Source organism: Tachypleus tridentatus, chromosome 7, assembly GCF_004210375.1.
Source record: "Tachypleus tridentatus isolate NWPU-2018 chromosome 7, ASM421037v1, whole genome shotgun sequence".
NCBI classification, from domain to species: Eukaryota; Metazoa; Arthropoda; class Merostomata; order Xiphosura; family Limulidae; genus Tachypleus; species Tachypleus tridentatus.
Window position 1 is genome coordinate 23773522 of NC_134831.1, and position 21571 is coordinate 23795092.

The following is a 21571-nucleotide window of genomic DNA, read 5'->3' on the forward strand; positions in this document are numbered from 1 at the left end:
TTTTTGTGTCAATAATTAATGCATCAAAGAACACAGCATAATAACATGCAAAACATAGACAATGTTCTGTAATTATTCCAGTTTTTCTGGTTTTCTGAATATGCAACAAAAGCCTTTAAAAATTCATCTAAGCTAGTCAGTACAATAAAACTTTTAACTAAAAATCAAAAGTTGCTGAACAAAAAAATTAATGTAATGTTATTTGTTACACTAATACCTTGGCTTTTTGTTAGTTGTGAATAATATAGTACTAAACATCAGAGAGAACTAATGGTTATTTCTGAAAAATAATTTGTTACAGGTAGGCATGTCAAAATAGTTTGTTTTTTTTTCTGTTTGATGGCTTAGCTTTGTAACCAAATACGATTGAACACTGTGTAAATTATTCTTTGTTTGAAAAATGACAACATTGTAATAAGTAATTCACATTAAATTTCACACTCTTTAGAAGGGGCATAAATAAATTAGAGAAGAGGAGTTGCCTAAAGGGAAAATGTCATAATTCTCATACTTGGGGAAATTCAGGATTTTATTTCAACATTGAGTCATAAAATTAAGAACTTAAAACCTATATACTATTAAAATTTGAATTATTAGCTACATTTTTGTGCTATATTTATAAAAAGCAATTTAATTAAATTTGAATGTAACTTACTAAAAGCTTGTGACATACTCATAAAGAGATGCCCATGGAGAGAGAGTTATGGTTGCTTTGGAGCTTTAAAGTGTCTGAAAAGTGCAACAGAAAATGGTATTTTGTTCTCACTGAATGCTATGTAAAGTTGTTCCAGCCATTATGTGACATCTTGACTCGATAATTATGTTTTCACATAGACAGCATCTGAAACCAAGAGGATTGAATGAGGGTTGAGTCTGCAACATGCTCCTACACAATCAACCTGACTTGGGTTATGGGGTGTCTGCACTACCTTTCACCTTTAGTTCATACGAATGTTTCATTGTTCTTCCTTAGAAACTTTTGTCAATGTACAAATTGTATAACAGTCATAATGTAAAAGTGAGGAAGTTTCATTGTGCTTATGGTGTTGTCTCTATCCCCTGTTATACTTCTAGTCCTTCATTTTAATACATTGAAATTATATTTAATAATGAAACAGCTTTAAGAAAATATCTGGTAAAACTGTTTATTTGTAAAATGTTCCAATCTCTATGATTGAAAACATTTATATTACAACTGGATAAAAGATTGGGTGCAACGTATGTATTTTTTCTCTATATACCCACTGCCTAATTGATTCTTTTTGTTATTTTTATATTTTCCATGGCCTCCAGTGGCACAGCATTATGTCTGAGTTACTAATTTAAACACTACTCTTATTAGCCATGGTATTTCTATCTATGGGCTACCAAATTTATATTATAAAATAATAAAATAAATTATCACCTGCAAAATTTTAGCAAATTAGAACTTTTTAACAAAAAAGTGTGATGCAAAATAAAAGGTCTAAATAATGATGTAAATTATATCAGTGTTTAACAGTTACAAGAATTATTTCTTGACTTGTTCCATAAATAAGTCTTAAATCATGCTCTCATTGCCTGTATTCATACATGTGTTTATGCTTCAATGGACCTTTGTGTGGTACATTAGGAAAAGGGTATTGCACTACAGTCTTCTTGTCGCTTATTATTATGGACTTGTAATGGAGTGGTTGATCCAAAATCATGTATAGATATATATAGGGCTAATTTCATTTAAAATAGCTTATGCCAGTTCTCATTGTTGTTTTGCATTGATTGTGTATCAAAAACAGGGAGAGAATTTTGTACACATGAAAACTGAGTAGTCCAGTAAGTTATGGTGTACATGTTGTTACATCAATGTGATATTTGAAATATGCCTTGTTTTCAGTTTAAATTTACCACTGAGTAACTAGACAGGTTTGTAGAGTGTGCGTGTGCAGTAATGTAGAGTTTATCCACTTTCAGTTTGAAATTGTTTTGCCTTAGCCCCAGATAGGCTTATTTAGGCCTACAGCAATGCTGGTCAAAGTGTTAACTGGAGAGCACTTTGACAAAAAGACCACATCCAGTAGTCAATGCTACAATTTATCACCACAGTAGTCAGGTGAGATAAATGTTATTTAATTTGTTTTCCTTCATTCATATATTCATATCAGTATTCATCCTTTTGAGTTTTTGAACATTCTAAATAAAGTAGGCTTAAGTATTAACATGAATTCATTGATACCTTGTCTAATTTAGCTGTTGTTAAACAGATTATGGTTACTAAATTATATTAGTTTAGTAATATGATAAGTGCAAAAATTTCCTAAAGTATACTCCTACTAGTATCAGAAAATTCTGAATATGTAACTAGGAAGTCTAAAACTAAGAGTATATGCCACATATCTTAGAATCTGTGGGATGACAATAATTGTGACAATGTCTTAAAATGAACAAAATGATAACACTATAAACCAAGCACTTTTAAAAGAGCAACCCTTCCTCTTCAGGGGCTTTTGATATAACATTAGGATTTGACAATTGTTTTTGTAGAAATAAGCTAGGGCAATCTTGTTATAAAAGTGCCTCTGTTCATCAGCCTAGCAGTGTTTCATTTGTTTTTCAACAGAATCCCAACTGGATCAAGAAGCTCTGTTGATTGAGACAACAATGAACAAACATTATTAGGACCCAGTAATTATACCTCTAACCAATGTTTAGAAAAAATACCATCTACGTTTACTTATTGAGAATATAAAATTTCAGTTCTTCAAGTTTTAATTTTTCCAATCAAGAAAGGAAGAAGGTATAATGAAATGTGGGAACTCAACAGACCTTGGCTATAGTACAGTTTAAAAAATGGTATTGCATCTTGCTCTTACTGTCTTATTTTAGTGAATTTGAAAAACCATTGTTGTTTGTTAAACTGGTTTTCAGATATTCAAAAGGATTTTTGAATGAAGGACGATTATTAGACAATCATGGAAGTCTCATTGAACTTATATCAATAAGCCAGAATGTATTAAACAGAGAAGAAAAAGAATTATAATTATTATAGACACTGTACTTACTTTGGGCAGTGAAGTATTGCATTTAGAGAAAATTAGCATAAAAACAACAGGAAGAAGGTAAAATATATATTTTTTTAAACTGGACAGCCAAGTATAATGAAGACCTAGCACAACATTTTCAATACATGCTAGTAAGGCAGGAAAATGTACATCTCTTTAAATTCAAGATGAGATATTAATGTTGTATGAACAAGAAATAAGATCCCAAATAAGCAAGTCAATCCCACAGTGCTTGAGTTTATTAGCGGGAGTAACACAAGATTCCTTCACCAGTGAACAAATCAGAGTAGGTGTAAGGTATGTGGAGGGCAATAAGTTCCAAAAGGATAATGTTGGCTTTGTTGAGACCTGCAAGTTGGATGCTGAAATAGTAAATGAGTTTCTACTTTGAAAGACTGAGGACTAAATGGACAACCAACTAGGTCAAGGATATGATGAGACAGTTGTCCTGATCTCAAGCAAAAATAGGGCTCAAGCTAAGATCAGGAATCAGTATGAAAACACTGTCTGTGTGCATTATTGTTAACATTTGTTAGCATTAACATTTGCTAATGAAGCAATCCACATATTTTCAATTTATTTGACAAAGTATAAAAGCTAATATGGTTTCTTAGTGGAAGTGCAAAGCAAAATGATACTGTCATAGTTGTGGCTAAACAAATATTCAAAGACAAGGGGACTTAAGGATATTTTGATAAATTACAATAGGGTGGTGAAAAAATATGGAGGAGTTCCATACCATAAAGGTTTAAAGAGAGAGACAATGCCAAGTTTTGTTCAAATTGACAAATTGCTAAGGTTTATAATCTGCCAACACTGATAGCCAAGTATGATCTTGTTCTGATTCCATTGGAAAGAATTTAAAATGAGAGTAGTGATGATGCTGTGACTTTGAGTTATTCAGAGTCGTATATAACGCTGATGATGTTTGATCATTTCCTTACGTGTCCTTATGTAATGCAGTTTGTACTAAGCTATTACACTTCAGTCAAGCAGTACTGTGATTTTGCCAAAGTATATGTAAATAATAACTTGTTCAAACAGACTATCAATAAAGCAAGGTCAGTCAGTGTTTGGGACATACTTTGGACACATCAAATCCATGGCAAAAGGTCATGATATTTTAGTTATTAAACCTCACAGTTTTCTCACAAATGTCACTAGATAAATGCAGCTGCAAAAGATACCAGTTCACAGCATGTCACAAATTATTATAGAATCAGTGTGTTGTATGAAAACATAAAACACAATGATTTTGTAATAAACTAAACTAAACATAAGGTTTAATGATGAACATGCAAGCTCAATCACAGCTAATATCCCTGTTTCAACAAAATGTAAGTTATTACAACATGTACCAGATGTTATTTTGTATTGTGAGAAGTTTCTTTAAAATAATTAAAATCATTAAGCAGAGGCTGATGTACAGTAAAGTGGCAGTTGACTATCACCCCTGAGATGTAGCTGAATTCTTGCAGCATGTTATCATGAATATTGTCACTCACTTTGTAAATATCTCTGCATTTTTCTAACTAAACCCATAGATAGTGTTACCTGCAAACAGTCTTTCTTCTTCAGCTTTTTATCACATCAGGATGTAGACCCACACAAGTATGACTGAAAGTTACTTCACTGGATTTAGTATTACTGATATTAATTCATAGAAAAAATAATAGGACTCCTAAGATAATTTATTCCAGGTCAAACTGGAGATTACTCTTGAAACAGTAGACGTACATAAAGGCACCAAAAACTCCTATATTTTTTTTGTTTATTCATGTATTTTATACAACCTTCTATATTTATTAAATTGTGCAGGTAAGAATTGCAAATATTCAAAAAATGTGATGTACTTAATGTGAACATTAAGTGAAAAAAGAATTGTAAAATTGTCTTTTAAGATCTTCAAGTTTGTGTCTTTCTTCAGTACCATTATATTTCTTTCAGGTGTGATGTTCCTACCCACCCAGCCACTAACAACATCGGTTATTGAATGTTCCACATAGATCTGTTCAGATCAAGGAAATCTTTGTTCTGAACTTTTAATGGACTTGGGTATTTTTAGCAGAAAATCTCAAAATGTGATTTTATAACTTCATCAGGATGGGGAAATGCAATATTAAAGCTATTGTTGGAATAGTAGAAATTTTTGTGAGTTATGGAGGAAGGAAAGTTCAGAATATTTACATTGAATAAATATTAACTAGACCAACATATCTAGATGTTTTTCAAAGAAGTGTTGAAAATATGTTAAAATATGTAATAATTGAAGCTGTTTTAGAAATGTTTCTTGGTGATCGTTTATTTCAGTGTTATGTCAGGTAAGAGCTTGCTAATTTTTAATTATGCCAAGAGACAAAATCAAGTTTACTGATAGGTTGTTGTCTGAGGTTCATGGAAATGGACGTGAATTGAAATGGTGGGGTGTTAAAGAAAGTATCTTTGTATTGGCCAAAACATAGTGTTTTTATACCTGAAATCATAAGAGGCAATAGTGGACTTAAATACTTCAACATGCATCAGGATACCATCATGAAAATCTTAGTAAATCCCTTCTTTCACCCAATCAGACAATTCACATTTAAAGTTCAACCAACCAGTGATACCTCAAAGGAAAATACTACAAGTTCAGAGTTTACAGTTGAAAAACCAAGACCTTCTAGTCAAATATCTGGAATATTAACTGGAAAAGAAAAATTCACAATTTTGATGTAGTGTATTAAAAGAAGGATACCTTCTGTGTGGAAGTTATCTGTACAGTGAAATATACATTGTCCAGAATAAGTTTTAGAGCTAGTGATGGTAATGCCAAAATTTTCAAAATAATGTTCAAATTCCCAATAGTAGACAGTTTCAGTATGAGTATAACAAAGCTATCTTACCTACTATAAGATGGTGTGCTCCATTTGACACTTCTGCTTTGATATATAATTTACAAAATTTAAATAACTTTTTGTTGCACTATGATGAAACAAGTCTGCCACCAAGCTTATGGTGGAAATATTACAGAATGATTGCATGCCATTGGAATACTTAGTTGGATTGGGTAACAATAGACCTAATGTTAACAAAACAATCTTTTGAGAAATTTTCAAGCTAGTCAAAGCTGCTGATTCAGAATGGAATGGTCTTTTTGATGTAGATGGATGTAATTTTCATACAACGTATGATGTCTTCAGTAAGGGTATAACAGAATATGGGCAGGAAACAGAATAGTTAGTGATAGATTTATCTGGATTATTCAAAATCTCTTCTGAAAGAAGAGAGGATTACAAAGACATACAAATAGATCTTGACCTTATAAAGGAGGTTTTATAAAGCATGTACAAGTTTTTGACTGAGTATTGGACCAGTATCTGGGTGCATAATTGAAGAGTGAATGGTTAGGGATAAAGGAATGTGTGTCAAAATTGGAGAGGGATCCAAAAACAATACCAAATAGTATCAACTTCTATGGGGTAAGGGAAGCAATAAAGCAATCTGTCATAAAAGTCAGTTTTTAAAAAAAATCTTCAAACATTATCAAACTTATCAACTAATGATTTACCTTCTATACAGTCAAATAGCAGTGTTGGTTTGCACCATCCTGAAATGGTTTATCAAATCAGGTACTTTTAATAGGGTAGCACCAAAACACCTGCAGAATCTAAATATTGGCATTACAAACCAGCTAGCTGGTGAAGACATTGTCTCTGGGAAAGCAAGAGACCCAGCACAATGAAGTTCTTGTAATATGGTAATTTTACATTGGAGTATTAAATTACATGATCTCTAGGTTTGTTTTGAAAACAAGTCGATCAAAGCACTAACTTGTTTTTCTTCATAGAAAAGAATTAATCAAGGTATTGTCACAAATGTAAAATGTAAAGGTTTTATCTAGATAACTTTTGTATAAAAAAATCGTTATAACTAACATTACAGATAAATAGAAAGTGTACAAAACAGAAGATAGGTCATTTCTGGAGGCAAGTCCTCTTGATAAAGCTTGATATAAAGGTTTCTCCTTTCCTTGGAACTGCAGGTATGGAATGAAGTTTGTCTGTTAATACAGATGTTGTTACCAAAGACAGATTTGCCATTGATGAGATAGCTTTGAATACTGTAAGAACTGTTAAGGGCATGGGACAACTTCAGCCCCATAAAACTCCACTCAGTAGGGAAATGTTAAGATCTGCTGCTATATGGCTTATAGTAACTATAAATCCAGTACAGAGAAAGAAAATCATGAAAATAAAGAAGACAAATAAGAGAAAAGGTTGAAATTTGAAAAGAAGAGGTTATCAGTTGAAGAGAAGGAAACTGGGTACAAACACTACCTCCCTTCTTAAGAGTGAGAGAGAAAGAAATTGAAATCAAGAGGAAGATCATCTGTACAGAAAATTTGCTTTAAGTTGTGAACAGCAATCTGAAGAAAAGTAGTATAGAACAACGATATGAAGAGGGCAGATTAAGCACAGATGATGTTAGCAATGACCACATCAAAAACAGAAAGTTTAAGAAAAGAAAGATATCGAAAAAACAAAGGGTAACAACAAAAGGGACAGATGTTAGAGAAGAAACTGGGCAAAACAGCCAGTGGTAGTAAGTCATTGTCTGTAGGAAGAAACATGAAAATAAATGTAGTTCTTTTTCAGAAAAGGATGTAGGAAATGCAGAATCTAGTTCATCTTCTAAAAGGAAACTGTTATCCAATCAGTCATCCAGTCCCAGAAATATTTATTCATCAATGTAACAGTTATTGAATTGCTTATGATTATTGTAGACAATCTTTTCTGCATTTTTTGTTTATAGTATCACTATCCAATATTTAAGTTCAGTATATCAAGCCCAAAAGAATTTCTATTGTTATATCTTTGTCTATCAAGATAGTCTCACATACCTAAGCATTGCTCAAGATGATGTAAATAAAGTATTTTAAGTACTTACCTTCCCTCACAAGATTGGCTTTTCTCGTTCAGTGGCCCGACAAGGCCAGGTGGTTAGGACACTCAACTCTCAATCTGAGGGTCACAGGTTTAAATCCCCATCACACCAAACATGCTCATTCTTTTAGCCATGGGGGCTTTATAATGTGATGATCAATCCCACTATTTGTTGTAAAAGGGAAGCCCAAGAGTTGGAGGTGGGTGGTGATGACTAGCTGCTTTCCTTCTAGTCTTCACTGCTAAATTAGGAATGGCTAGTGCTGATAGAGGGCTATCAAAATTCAGAAATTCAGTAAACAATCTCATTCAGTGTTGCCCTCTATATACAATTTTTTTATACATGCCATAAATCATGCTCTCCCTTCCTGATTAGAATTAGTATATTTCAATGTGTGTTGCATGCATCATCCATCAACCAATAGTAGCAGTCTCCCTCTACATTCTTCTACTAAATCTTCACTTTTTGTTTGGTAGTGTTTGAATTCGTTCGTCCTTTTTTATTTATTTAATGCTGCATGTTTTAATTTGTTTTCCTCATGAAGTGCTTCATTTGATTTGTTCAACCAGATTCTTTTTTTCAAATTTATCAGTTAATTCTCACCACTTTATTTCTGTATTAAAGTTTTGTGAAACTTTTCCATGTAATGCATTCTGCAGTGCACCTTAACATTTTGGGAGTTACAACAGTGACTAGCATTTTCTGTGAGAGACATGCCAACAGATTTATCTATTGTTGTGCTTCAGGAAAATGAATGTTACAAGGTCCAACTTTATATCCAGTCTTTACCACAGGTTCTTCTGTAACTGCTTTGTCTATGCTGGTTGACAAGGGCTTTGATTGTCATTTTATGCCTCTAGAGTTTGCCGATAATTCCATTCCCAGCCTGGGGATTCTCTTGACCTAATTAGTTTTTTTGGCATTTTTGTGTCTCAGGTTTGTGTTTTATTCCTGTTACCTACTTCTTTTTCATTTCACCCTCCATTTTACATGTACTATTTTGCCATCGTTGTTGATGCCTTTATCCAAGATTGGTTTTGCACATACTTTTATGTGTACCTTCCCATCAAATTGCTTCCTCAGGTGATTTTTCTGGAATGCTCCACTCCTAGTCTGGTCTTTTTGATTGCACTCCAATTGGCCAGAACAGCCTTGGATTCTGAGGCTATTATGTCTACTACTCTTAATCACCTGCCCTTTCTCCTTTGTTTCCCTCCATTCTGCATTCTACATCCCAATCTTCCTGTCCTGCATCTTCACACCTGGTTTTTGTCAGGGCCTTGGCAGGAGGATCAAGCTTCACACATAGAATTACCTCCCTGTTAGCTCCATTCATTTGTCCATCTTCTGTAGAAGTGTCCCAGTACATGTGGAATATCTCTTGCTTTTATTCAGCTGGCAGGGTATTTCCTAGTAATTAGCCTGCTGTGGCTGAGGTGGCAGAATTGCTCATCTGACTCTTTTACCAGGGGTTTTCAGTCTCCTCACTTTCTTTCTTCTTCTTCTTCTTCTTTTTTTTTTTTTTTGGTAGCCCTTCCCATAACTTCTGTTTTTCTACTTACCTTGGGGTTTCCTCTATTCTCACTCTACTTGTGCATTCCTTTTGTATTCAGAGGCCTCTCAGACATCTTCCAGATTAGGTCATTACTCATTACTGTAGTCCTACATGCTCTAACCTTATCCCCATTTTAAATCACTTTCCTTATTCTCATTGTTTTGTTTGCCTATTATGACATGTTTCCTTTTTCACTTGGCCTGCTTGTGATGCTGGTATGATATTGTTTGCTTTTGATGTTTCATATACCCATTATTACCCTACCTGTTTTTCCTTTCTCTTCAGGTCAGCAGCAACTTAAGAGTGTTGTTCCTCTATTTTCTATCTTTAGTCTGTCATCTTTACCATCATTCAGACCTGGATAGATTGTGTTCAGTTAATGACCTTATGTATGGTATTGCATATACAGCCACCCTCCAGGGTATGCTCAACCAACTATTTATTCCCTGGCAGTCTGCCTCCCTGTGTGAAATTTTCTCTTATTCTATATGAATTGGGTCCACTTTCTAGTCCATTTGGCTTACTCCTGTCTGCTTTTTCATCCCATACCTTATTCCATGTTTCCTCCCATCCACTCCATCTTACATTTTTCTCTCACTTTTTAGTCTTCACTGTTTATTGGAGGAGATTCTCCATACTAATGTGTGGACCATGCCTATTATGTTTGTCTCCCACTATCTTCATCACATTGCATTTCTGTCCATGTTGGGATTTTGTCTTTCACCTGTGATCATGCTCCACACTTTGATGCCACTTCAAAAGAGTAAGTTTTGTTCAATTTCCACTTTTTAAGGGGCCTTTATTTTCTTTTGTCACATGGATAACATTCTGTGGCAAGTGGTGCCTGATCAGGTATCTTTTAACTTGAAATCTGCATTGAAAGGCATATAGAATCTTGCTGTAAGATCACTTGAAGGTTATTTAACTCATAGTATTTGCTTTGTAAACATATCTGTTCCAGACCTTTACTACCCATGAATTCCATGGGTAAAATAAAATGGAATAACTACCCACTGCTGCTATGCCTTGAGTAAATAACTCCTTATAGACTGCTTTTCAAAATAATGTTTCCTGGTTGCCTGTTGCACTGTCTCCTGTGATTATTTTTCTCCAAACTGTCCAACACATTCTGAACCTTCAAGTTGAGTATGAGAGTCCTTACCATTTTTCAGTTCTAAGCCACTGGGAAGGCTGGTCATGGAGGCACCCTTCTGAATGGGTTCCACAAGAAATTTGGCTATAACCATTCAATTCAGGGTGAGGTGGTGATGTTCTACTGGTGTAAGTGCAATGTGAACTCCACAAGAATTGGTTCTTTCCCTCACTATTGGATGTGGCCTCCTGAAGTTATTTACACAATCACAGGAGTTGATCTGTCACCTTATTGGATGAGGTGGCCTTGTACTATTTACACATTCAACAATATCCACAGTCACTGGAGTTGGTCCTTACACCTTACAAGATGATGTAGCCTCTTTATACCATTTACAATACCATGGAGTTGATCTGTCACTGAACTGATTGATGTGGTCTTCTACTATTAATTTACCTATAAAGTTGAGTTGAACCATTACCATACTGGTTCATGTTGCCTCCTTTCACACATTCCATACCAATTGGAATTGATTTGTCATAAATATAATTTACCCCTTTTAATTTGGAACCCTCATCCTACCTTTGTGTGGGTACCAGTTCCCATTGTTGACATGTTGGATTCGAGTGAACCAATCAGCATAAGTCCTAGCACAAGTTTAATTCATTCTCTTGAAGACAGATGGCCAGTCCAGGATTGCTGTAGGTGTTTATCCTTGTCTAGTACCCAGTAATTGGAGTGGGTCTTAATCCCCATTTCTTGGGTTTTATTTGAAGAGAGTGTGATCCTCATTCTACCTTCCCATGCATATTGGTATCCCATAGAAACAGTTTTGGATGTGTCTGATTTGCTGAGTATGGTACAATGCACCCGAAATACTGAACACTTCACAATTTCAACTCTTATGTTTTACAAATTATATACTCTGAAGAAAATATGGCATGCTGAAAGAAAAGGTTTGCATATAGAGGGCAGCACTGAATGATAATAGCTACTCCTGTGAATAGATGTAGGTACCCACTGATAATACATTTTCCATATAGAAAATTATAACATTGGTAATTTGAACATACATGTATGTATGTATGTATGTTTGTTTGTGTGTGTGTGTTATTATACTAATAATTTTAAATATATTTTTACTTCACTCTATTAAATCTTAACATCTTTCTGAATTTTGTCCCTGCTCTAAAGCTGATGAGGCTGTGGCCCTGGTATGCCACTCAACTAGACAATTGGTTGCTGCTGGATAGGTTGCTAAGCCTTTTAAAATTTCATATGTGGACAATATCAAACAATTTTTTTTTAGGTTTTATACTCAACTGTGTGTGTGTGTGTGTGTGTATATATATATACACACACAGTGGAATAATAATAAAAAAAATCATAAATAACTAAAATGTATTTCAGTCTGAAAAATATGAAACTTCAAGCAGACTAGGGTAAGAATAGGGTAGGTTTTTCATAGATTAAAATGGCTGGGAGAACCACTGCATGGAGATTCTGAGCTGTTGCTTTGTTATTCACATGTCATATATTGTAGTAAGAGTATGTAAGAGACTGTTCCTAAAAATTGAAAGGAGTGAGCAGGACCACTGTGTTTGATTTGCTACATAAGCCATATCTCAGCAAAATAAAAATATTTGAGATTTTTATTTCATATTCTAGCTTGTTATTATTTATAATTTGAGTTCCTAATTTGTACAAAACTATAGACTTAGTATTTTGATATCACAAGCATTTAATTTCAACTAGTGCTGCATTTAACATACCAAATGACTCACTAAAATATGTATCAAGGTATGTTATTTTAATTTATTTTTAATTTAAAAAATTAACTCGTATAATATTAAAGTTTCAATTATAATCTATAACGTGATTTCAAACATATTGATACAAATCCTAAAATTAATATCCATCAATTCCCATCAAGTAATGCCAAAGCAAATCAGTGTACATGCTACTCTCTTCTCAGAGGAATCCTTCTTGGCATGATTGTAGTATGTAATAGTATTTGCCATAATTTATTTCTTATCAGCATAGATATGAAGGGTTGTGAGGCCCAAACTCCATCTCAGAAGAGATGTTAACAGAAATGTTCAGGTAAAGTGTGTGCAGCTGGTCCACGTAACATGAATGCTATCTCTTGAAATATCTCTGAAGAGTCTGATAACTGTCTTCATGTCTGACTTTTCTTTCCAGCTGTAAGCACTCAAGCAAACTTCCAATTGAGGAAGTTTCTTCTGTGCATAATAATTTAGCTGCTACAAATCAAGCACATCCAGAAGCTCCCTAACAGACATGTGAGTGTGTTTCTTCATTTGCACTTTAGAGACATCCTTGCTATACTGCCTTTTTATTGGCTTTCCTTTCTGTCTGAGCAAAAGTGCATTGTTTGTACAGTGCTTTACTACAATTAAGCCATAATTTACTGGGTTTTGATGTCATGCACTTCTACTGTACTTCAGACAAGTACTACATTTTTTAACCTTGCAGCAGCATGTGAGTTTGTTAGTAAGTTCCCTGACCATCACTGTAAATAGAGACTGAAGAGAACTGTGGTAGTTTCTCAGCAGCAACAGCATGCCACTTTATGCTGCTTTTAAGATGTCTAGAGTTTGTAGGACCTTTACTATCTTGGAAAGTGTGTAAACGTGTGATGTTAGATAAAACAGTGTAGACTGCAAATAATGAGAACTAGTTATGTTTGTTTGATTCTGAAGATTGAGAAAAATCATTTGGTGTATTCAGAATAAAGGTATCTGTAATCCCAGAAAGGGTATTTCCAGCTACCCCCCCCCCAAAAAAAAAATGTCCAGTTAGTTTCTTATGGTGTGGTATTGAGATGGTATCTCTTTCTGAGTATGCTTGGATTAGCTGCCCCCTCTAAGCCTAACATAACACTGCTTATTGCTGTTGTGAATTTTCCTTTCATACTAGATTTTTTTGACTTGCATTCAAAATTTGATTAATCTGCTTTTTGTTTGTTATATAATTAATATAACATAATCATAAGTAGCAGTCCTTATCTTAATAGTATACAACTTTTCAGTTTATAATTTTATAAGGTAATATTTTACAAAAATCCAGATTTTTCACTGCTATGATACACATCACATATTTTCTCTAAGCATCTTCTCTTTTGTATCCACCACTCCTCCAGTAAGTATGAAATTCATCATAAATTACTCACTGTAAAATTTTCATTGTTCAGACAAACCATAATTTTTATAGACTTTAATTATGTTTGGTTACAGAAGCATCAAATAGAAAATCATACCATTCTTGCTACATCCATCTGTCACATCCTCTTTCAAAATTAATAGTTCTCTCTGAGGTTTAGTTCTATATTATTTGTAACCAATAGAAAGGCAAAGCTTTCATCTAACAAATGATGTATTATGTAACTTTATCTTTTGAACCAAGAATTGTCATTTTCTCTGTTAATACGAGCTTTGTTGCCACAGGAAAGATAACGACTAACTTGATAATCTTATAATGGTTTTTGTTACATAGTTAGAAAGGCAGAAAAATTATGATACTTAGAGGAAATTGTCCACTTTTTGCATGTTATTATTCCACATTCTTTGGTGCATTACTTCAGTTTGTATTAAAATAATGCATGATTAATTTTCATTTACAACTGATAGCAAGAAAAATGAAATTTGTGTAAATTCATTGTTTCTTGTATTTAATGTTCATTTAGTATTATAAAAGTACCCAAAATGTAAAAATATGGATCTCTTTAAGTTAGGTTACATAAAGAAAATAAATAATAATAATAATATTATAATAAAAATATCTCATGAGGCACATATGCAATCAACTTTTGAGTAATACATTCCAGGAAATAACATGAGCTCCGCGTTCCCTAAGTTACAATGTATGATGGTCCAAAGAGTAGTTAGACGTGGTTAAAAGGAAAGTAAAATAATAAAATTTAATAATAAATAGATAAAAACTGATACAAGTTGAAAGCTACTTGTGATTGTAGTTTCATGTTAGAATTTGAAACCATTCTAGAAAGGATAATATAGACTTTTTCAATTTTATTTTTGATGGTTACAAAGTTGGTAAAGTGGACCAACTTGTATAAAGTTAAGATAGAGAAAGTAACGCAAACTATAAAGTCTTACTGAATACAAACTTGAAACATATTTAAGAGGTTTAAACATAACACAAGTCAAATCTGGGAATTTTGAGAGGAATAAGTGTTTTTAATCTTAATATGAAAATAACTTTGTACACAGACTATTCAAAACAAATAACTCAGTAGATTCATGGACATTTTTTTTTTTAAGTTAATGTACTTCACAAAAAAATATGACTTCGTGCAAGTGAAAGATCTATAATGTTTACTTGAAAGAGTGCCAAATTTTGTGCATATATGCATACTATATAAAAAGTTAGTAATGTAAACTGTTTATAGATTTTATACCATATATAATACCACTATACCATTAGCAGTTTTTTACTCTTTCATTTTTGAGAATCATTAACTTGCTTGTACTCCCTAGGGGCCTAATTTTGAACTTGAATTAAGAGTACATTATTTTATTATGCAATATAACTGCAATTATATCAGAAAATTAGTGTTTTTTTACTGGAAAAATTGCTGTAAACTATGTTTATGGAATTTAATATCTCTGTACAGTTGATCTATTTAAAAACAAAATTTCTAATACAACAACTCTATGCTACATGTAAAATACTACAGGCTAAGCATGTTACTGAATACTATGATGTTTCCTACATATTGTTATTATGGTTATACATAACTTGTTAAAGTATTGCTTAATACTATCACTGATTTATTATGGAGTGGAATTAAATTTATTTATTATCACTCAAAGTGCATATTGATTGAAAGAAACTCGACTAAATACCTAGGAAATACATGTACAGTTGAGTGTTCATATGAGTTAGTTGTTGTTTTTCTTTACAGGGAGGAGTAAAGTTATTTTGAAATACAAGTTATTATCATAATGTGACATTTTACACTAATTAGCATTCATCACAAGAAGTTCTGGTGTATAATATTTAAAAATATTACTTAACTGACACATCTGTAGGCTGAAGCCACAATTGAATGAAATAAGCTCGGCATTTAACTTTGTATTTAAATTATAATGTTATCTGTTGCTACCATTGTTAGTATTTATATTTATGAAATTGGTAATTAATTGTATTTTATTATTAGTTTTATTTTTAAATACGAATTGCAATTTAGGATATAACCTAAATTTTGGTTGCTAAAATATGCCTTATGTTGATACTTACTCTTCTTTTTATAATGGTAGTCATGCTGTCCATGTTTTTTTACTTTTTGAAACTTTAGTTATCTAACTCTTTCATTCATTTCAAGAAGGAATGAACTAATTTTTATGACTTGAAACATATTTAAGAGGTTTAAACATAACACAAGTCAAATCTGGGAATTTTGAGAGGAATAAGTGTTTTTAATCTTAATATGAAAAAGGCTTCTTCTATCTTTCTTTTTCTTGTCTATTGTTTGTATCCCATTATTTTATGTTCCTGAGAGTGACAACTGTTCCAGAAATAGACTGACCTGAAATCAATAACACTATAACAAATTTACCTGCAAAGTGTGATTAAAGTGGAATATACCATCATTCTTTAAATTTTAGTGTGTGATGGCTGCTACATGAATGTCACATTTTAAATCCAAAATCTAATATAGAATAAGAGTGATACATTCTATAGGAAACATCAAAAGGAATTTTGAACCACTTCTAAGCTATGTATTTGGTAAAACATCCTTCCATTTTCAATACTTGGTCCACTTTGCAGATATTATAAAAGAACCTGTGACAACTTTATAGGATCTATTGTTCAGTTACATCATATCCATCTTATTCACTATTGTAGAAACTCTGAAAACATTGAACATACTCCTCCAACAGCTTTAAAATATTAGAACTCTAAAAAAATGCAATCAACTTACAGTATAAATAATAGCAGAGCTTACAACTTCTGTGTAAATGTAAGTTATTTCTAACTTGAATAAAAGTACTATCAACAACAAGAAAACAAAGTCCTTACCACCAGGATTGAGTAACATAACAATACATTGTCATCAAAATAGCTGGATATGATAAATATAGTGAGGTTGGAATACTATTATCGTACACTTTTCTACTGCTTGAAAATCCAAAGCGGTATGATTAAGCATGTTGTGTTAAAAACTACAATAGGTCTAACATAATGTTTTATGACAAATATAATTAATTATATTGTGATTTTGTAGCTTTTAAAAGTTGTTAACACCATGAAAAATGTTGTAACATCTGTCCTAATAGATAATATTGTGACCATTACTATGTTGTTGTATCCCTGCTGGTCTGAAGATCTTTGGATTGAGCAAAATATGTCTTTAGCAATGGATATGATAAATATAGTGTGGTTGAAGCATTGTTCTTATATGCTCTTTTAATTCTTAAATGTTTAAAGGGACAATATTATGAATGTAGTGTTAAAAAATATAATAGGCCTAACATAATATCTTATGAAAGATATAGCTAAAACTGAAAAAAAGCCAACACTGTGACTTGTTTTTATAATATAATGTATGCTCAAAACACTTCATAAAGAAAGCAAGCACCAAGAATAAATATAAAGATAGTTAGACATTCCCCTATGTCAAACATTTCTCTAAAAATACACAAGAATATACAAATAGAACAAAGTCAGGATGATTTTAAGAAGCCCCAAAATGATATAGAAAATAACTCCAATAAAGGAACATTGCTAAAATAATAGGATATGAATAACATATGAAAAAATAAAATACTTCTATGCCTTCTGCATCCAATAATTGATAATAAGGTTGGTTAACCGTGCATAAATGTGTAAACTTTTGAAGTTATTCAAGTAAGTAATTAATCTTGAACTCAGTGGCCTAAGTGATTGGCTATCACACCTTACTTTTGAACAAGAATGCTCAGCTTCTGCCACCTGTACAGGCCTTCTGAAAGTAACAGCAGATTAGCAGCTGGAAAATGGGATTTAAACTAGTTATTAATTAGTGTTGTAACAATAATAGTACTCTATAAAATTAACTAATTAATTATTATCTTTGTTGAAGTAGACTACCAACCATGACAATAATTTGTATTTAGGGATGACAATCTTCTGTCAACTGGTAAATTCTGACATTTTTTCATCACCCCAAGGAAATATGATTGGGAGTAGGGAGTAATTCATTATTGCCTTTTGAACTATTTCAATAACATATTCATGAAATAATAGATGTTTAAAACCATGCTTCCAATACAGTATCTTGCACCTTTTTACAAAATAGTTTTACTTCACTAGCACTGCACTCTATCAGCACAAGTTTTCAGAACATGTCACTAGCCATTTACCTCCCACTTCTATACATTCACAGCAAATGAGCATGCTGCAGCTCTTCAACAATAGGAGCATTATATCGCTTTTATTGAAGCCAACATCCTATTCACATAGTACTGACCAGACATTCTAGTTTTTGTTTATGGACCTGTTGAACTTTTTAGTTATACAACTGACTTTGTTTTTTTTTACTGTTTTCATATTTTGGTATTTTCTCACTTTTCAGCAGCTTTATTTCTTTTTGCATTGTGGATCTCAATTTGTGGCAAGTGGTGCCTAACCTGTTGTGCATTTGTTTTCTAAGTCTGCACTGTTCATTCTGTGACTATATTAGTTATCAATTGCATGATAGTTCCTCCTACTGTAAACCTGATGTACAGTTCCAGATATCTTCAGATGTTGGTTGTGTGGCTCTGTTTTGTGTTATCTATAATTAATTTTGTCACAGGTTTGAGTTATGCACTCTATAAGCATGGAATGTTCCATAGGACTGCTAGTAGTTCTCTAGCAGTGTTTTGCTTCATATATATGTTCTTCCCAGAACCATACAATCATGGAGTAAAATTAATAAAGCAGGCAGGAGTTGTTCTCCATAATATTGAGTTTATTCCTACTATAGACCTTATTACAATTCCAGATGCTGTCTGGTTTTGGTTGATTGACTCTCTCAGTTTAGTAGTTCTGCTTTTTAAAATAGTTTCACTGTCACCTGTTGCACTGTCTCTGGTGATACAGTCCTCAGGACTCTCCAACACATCCTCACCCTTTCTTGTAGTGAAGTATGAGTCCTTACCACTTACTAGTTCCATGGTAAGTTGTGTTCTACATGTATCTCTGGCATAGTACTTCCTACCATAGACCTCATGTATGATTCTAGATGCCACCTCCTTTTGGTTGGTTGCAGTGCTCTGTATTCTTGTCTATATTTCTGACCAGATTTTTTCTGTGGCATGATGTCCTTCCTATCATTGCAGTTTTCCCCTTCAGGCTGAAATGTTTCTCCTCCCTACAATCCTCCAGGTGCACATTCCTATGGGTACATTGTTGGTTGGAGATGATCCAGCTGAATAAGTCCTAACATGTATGTTGGTTGGTTGGTTGGTTGTCTTTTTCCAGGACTGGATGACAAATGCATACTGTCACCAGGTTTAGGATTGGAGATGCACTGAAACTTTGCAGTCCCTCTTCTTACTGTTAACTTGATGTTGGTTCCTGGCAGACCTAGTGTTGGTTGCAGCTTGATGCAGCACATTTTCTTGCTTGTGTATGGCTGGACATGCTCCTCATACCACTGACTGTAAGTACTATACCTGTAGCCACCAGGAGTTAAACTGGAGGTGTTATCCTGCCAGGGCTTTCCACCTTCCCACTGTCTGTTAGATGTCAGTTTTTGCAGATCTGGTGTTAATTAGATTGGAACTGAGCACAGGTGGAATGAATTTTGATACAGTAGCTTATCTTCCCTTACAAATTCCTATTTTGAGCTGAAAAAGTAGGTGTTCTACCTACTACGAATCTGATGTACCATTTCAATATCACCTGGTGTCAGATGAGACCAAACTACACATTATAGTCTGTTGTGCCCTAGCCACTCAACTTCCAGGAGTCCTATTCATTGATCATACGTATTGTTGGATTCCTTCATTTTTCCACCTTTAATATTCATGACACTGTAATAAAAGATCAACGAATATATATTGATTAGGTGTGGTGCAGTCTTACACTGAAGTGTGATGTTTTTTTCTGATTTGATTTTGTACCTCCTGAATTGATGGGATTATAGCTATTTTTTGAGTGAAGGTAACATATTGTTATCAAAAATTAGCATTTGTTTCACATGAAAATATATTTCCATTAGATATCTCTCATATTTCCCATTTTCAGTGATATATGGTGGAGGTCTTTTGACCAATCTTGAAGTGGCTAGTAAGTGCAGATATGAAGAGGGCACTCCTAGTACTGCATGATCATTTGCTTATAGATATTTAGAAGCAGGAGATGGAAGTCTGGTGGCATGCATTGAAAATCTGTGTTAGTAGAGGGTGGTGCTAGTCGAGAAAAGCTGTTTTGCAAAATGAGGTATCTATCAAGCATACATTTTCAGTGTGGGAAAATGCTTCCATGAACAAGTGTCATCAGTTTTCAGTTCTACACAATAACACTATTCTATGTATTACAATAAATTGAATATACATATCACAGTGTTTGACTAATCAAAATTTAATTATTTTGTCTCCCTGACCTTCCCAGTGTAAACCTTTCATTCAAAATCTTATTATAAATTTGTGCATTAGTTTTATTTTCAAAAATGGAATGAAGTAAAAAATTTTGAAGGTAATCTAGAGGCATAATGAAATTAGTATCAGAGAAATTGTTTGGATGAAAAATATTTAGTGGGACTGATTTTGTGTGTGTTTGTGTAGGAAGAATTTATGGAATATATGCAAAATTTTGACACTGAATAACTAAAAAGTCTCACAAACTGTGAAATAGCGAACCAAATTTAGATAGTTTACTGTAAATTTCAAAGACATCATATCTGTCAAACACATGAAAAAATATAGAGAATATACAAGTTTTTCTACTTGTTAAATAGTTTGGAGGTGGGGGAGGAGAATATGCTTCAGTTAATGGCCAAAAAAATGGAAACATCAATGTAAAGTCATTTAATAAGGTGTTGAGCCACCACATGCAGTCAGATGGCCTGTATGCACTGTGGCATAGAGTCTACCAGTGTTTGGAATTCTGCCAGGAGGAATATAGCACCACTCTTCCACAAGAAAGTCATTCAATTCATGCCTGGTTGATGAAAGTGAAAAATGCTGTTTCATCTATCATTCCAGAATATCCCATATATATTTGATTGGGTTCACATTTGGTTACCAAGGAAGCCATGACGTATGGATAATGTTATTGTCATGCTCCTCAATCCATTGGATGACTTATGCATTTGTCAAGAATGTGGTGAAGGACAATTCATCTGACCATATCACATTTCTCCAATGCTTGCTAGTCACACTTGGTAATGTGAGATTGCATATCCAGTGTGGTGAGGAGTTTATGCACTACAACTAACTGTATTATCTTATTGTGTGGAGTATATAGTTTTTGGTGAAACTGACTTCTCTTACTCAGGGTTGAAGTTTGCAGTCAATTGATCTGCAGTTGATTGCCTGTTTTGCCTTGAAGTTCGAATTAATGCACAAATATTACAATCCTGAAGTATATGCTTATGCCTATTGTTGCTTCCTTTGCTGATGATGTCTTTGCCTTGGAATTCCATGCTGACATCATTTTAGGCACCATTGCTCATGAAATATTACCAAGTTGATCTATCTTGTTCACTTAAGTTCCCACCAAATACACCCTAACAATTACCCCTATTTCAAAATCCTCTTGCAACCATACTAGCCATGATTATAGACAACCAGGCATGTCCATTATTTTTATGCATGACTGTATACATGCTAGAATGTTGTTCGTTTTATTAATGGATGAGCCACACTTGTGCTGTATCCTCTACATTGCATATATTTATTCCTCATTTACCAAGATGTTTTCATTTTTTGTCCACTGTCTGTAGGTGATTAG

General features: G+C 33.4%; 1 protein-coding gene across 9 annotated transcripts in view; it reads left to right on the forward strand.

The window, feature by feature from the left end:
- The window catches only part of LOC143255309 (fasciclin-2-like), a 132624-nt gene that overhangs the window by 101562 nt on the left and 9491 nt on the right, over window positions 1–21571 (forward strand). Inside the window, exons 15-16 of one of the 9 annotated variants that reach the window (XR_013030537.1) lie at window positions 1982–2089; window positions 4986–5179. The exons of 4 other annotated variants lie outside the window; for them this stretch is intronic. The gene's annotated coding sequence lies outside the window, so the exon portion shown is untranslated. Of the gene's footprint in view, window positions 1–1950; window positions 2090–4985; window positions 5180–21571 lie in introns of those variants that run through there. 4 more of the 9 variants (XR_013030541.1, XR_013030540.1, XR_013030536.1 and 1 more) reach the window with 4 other exon arrangements.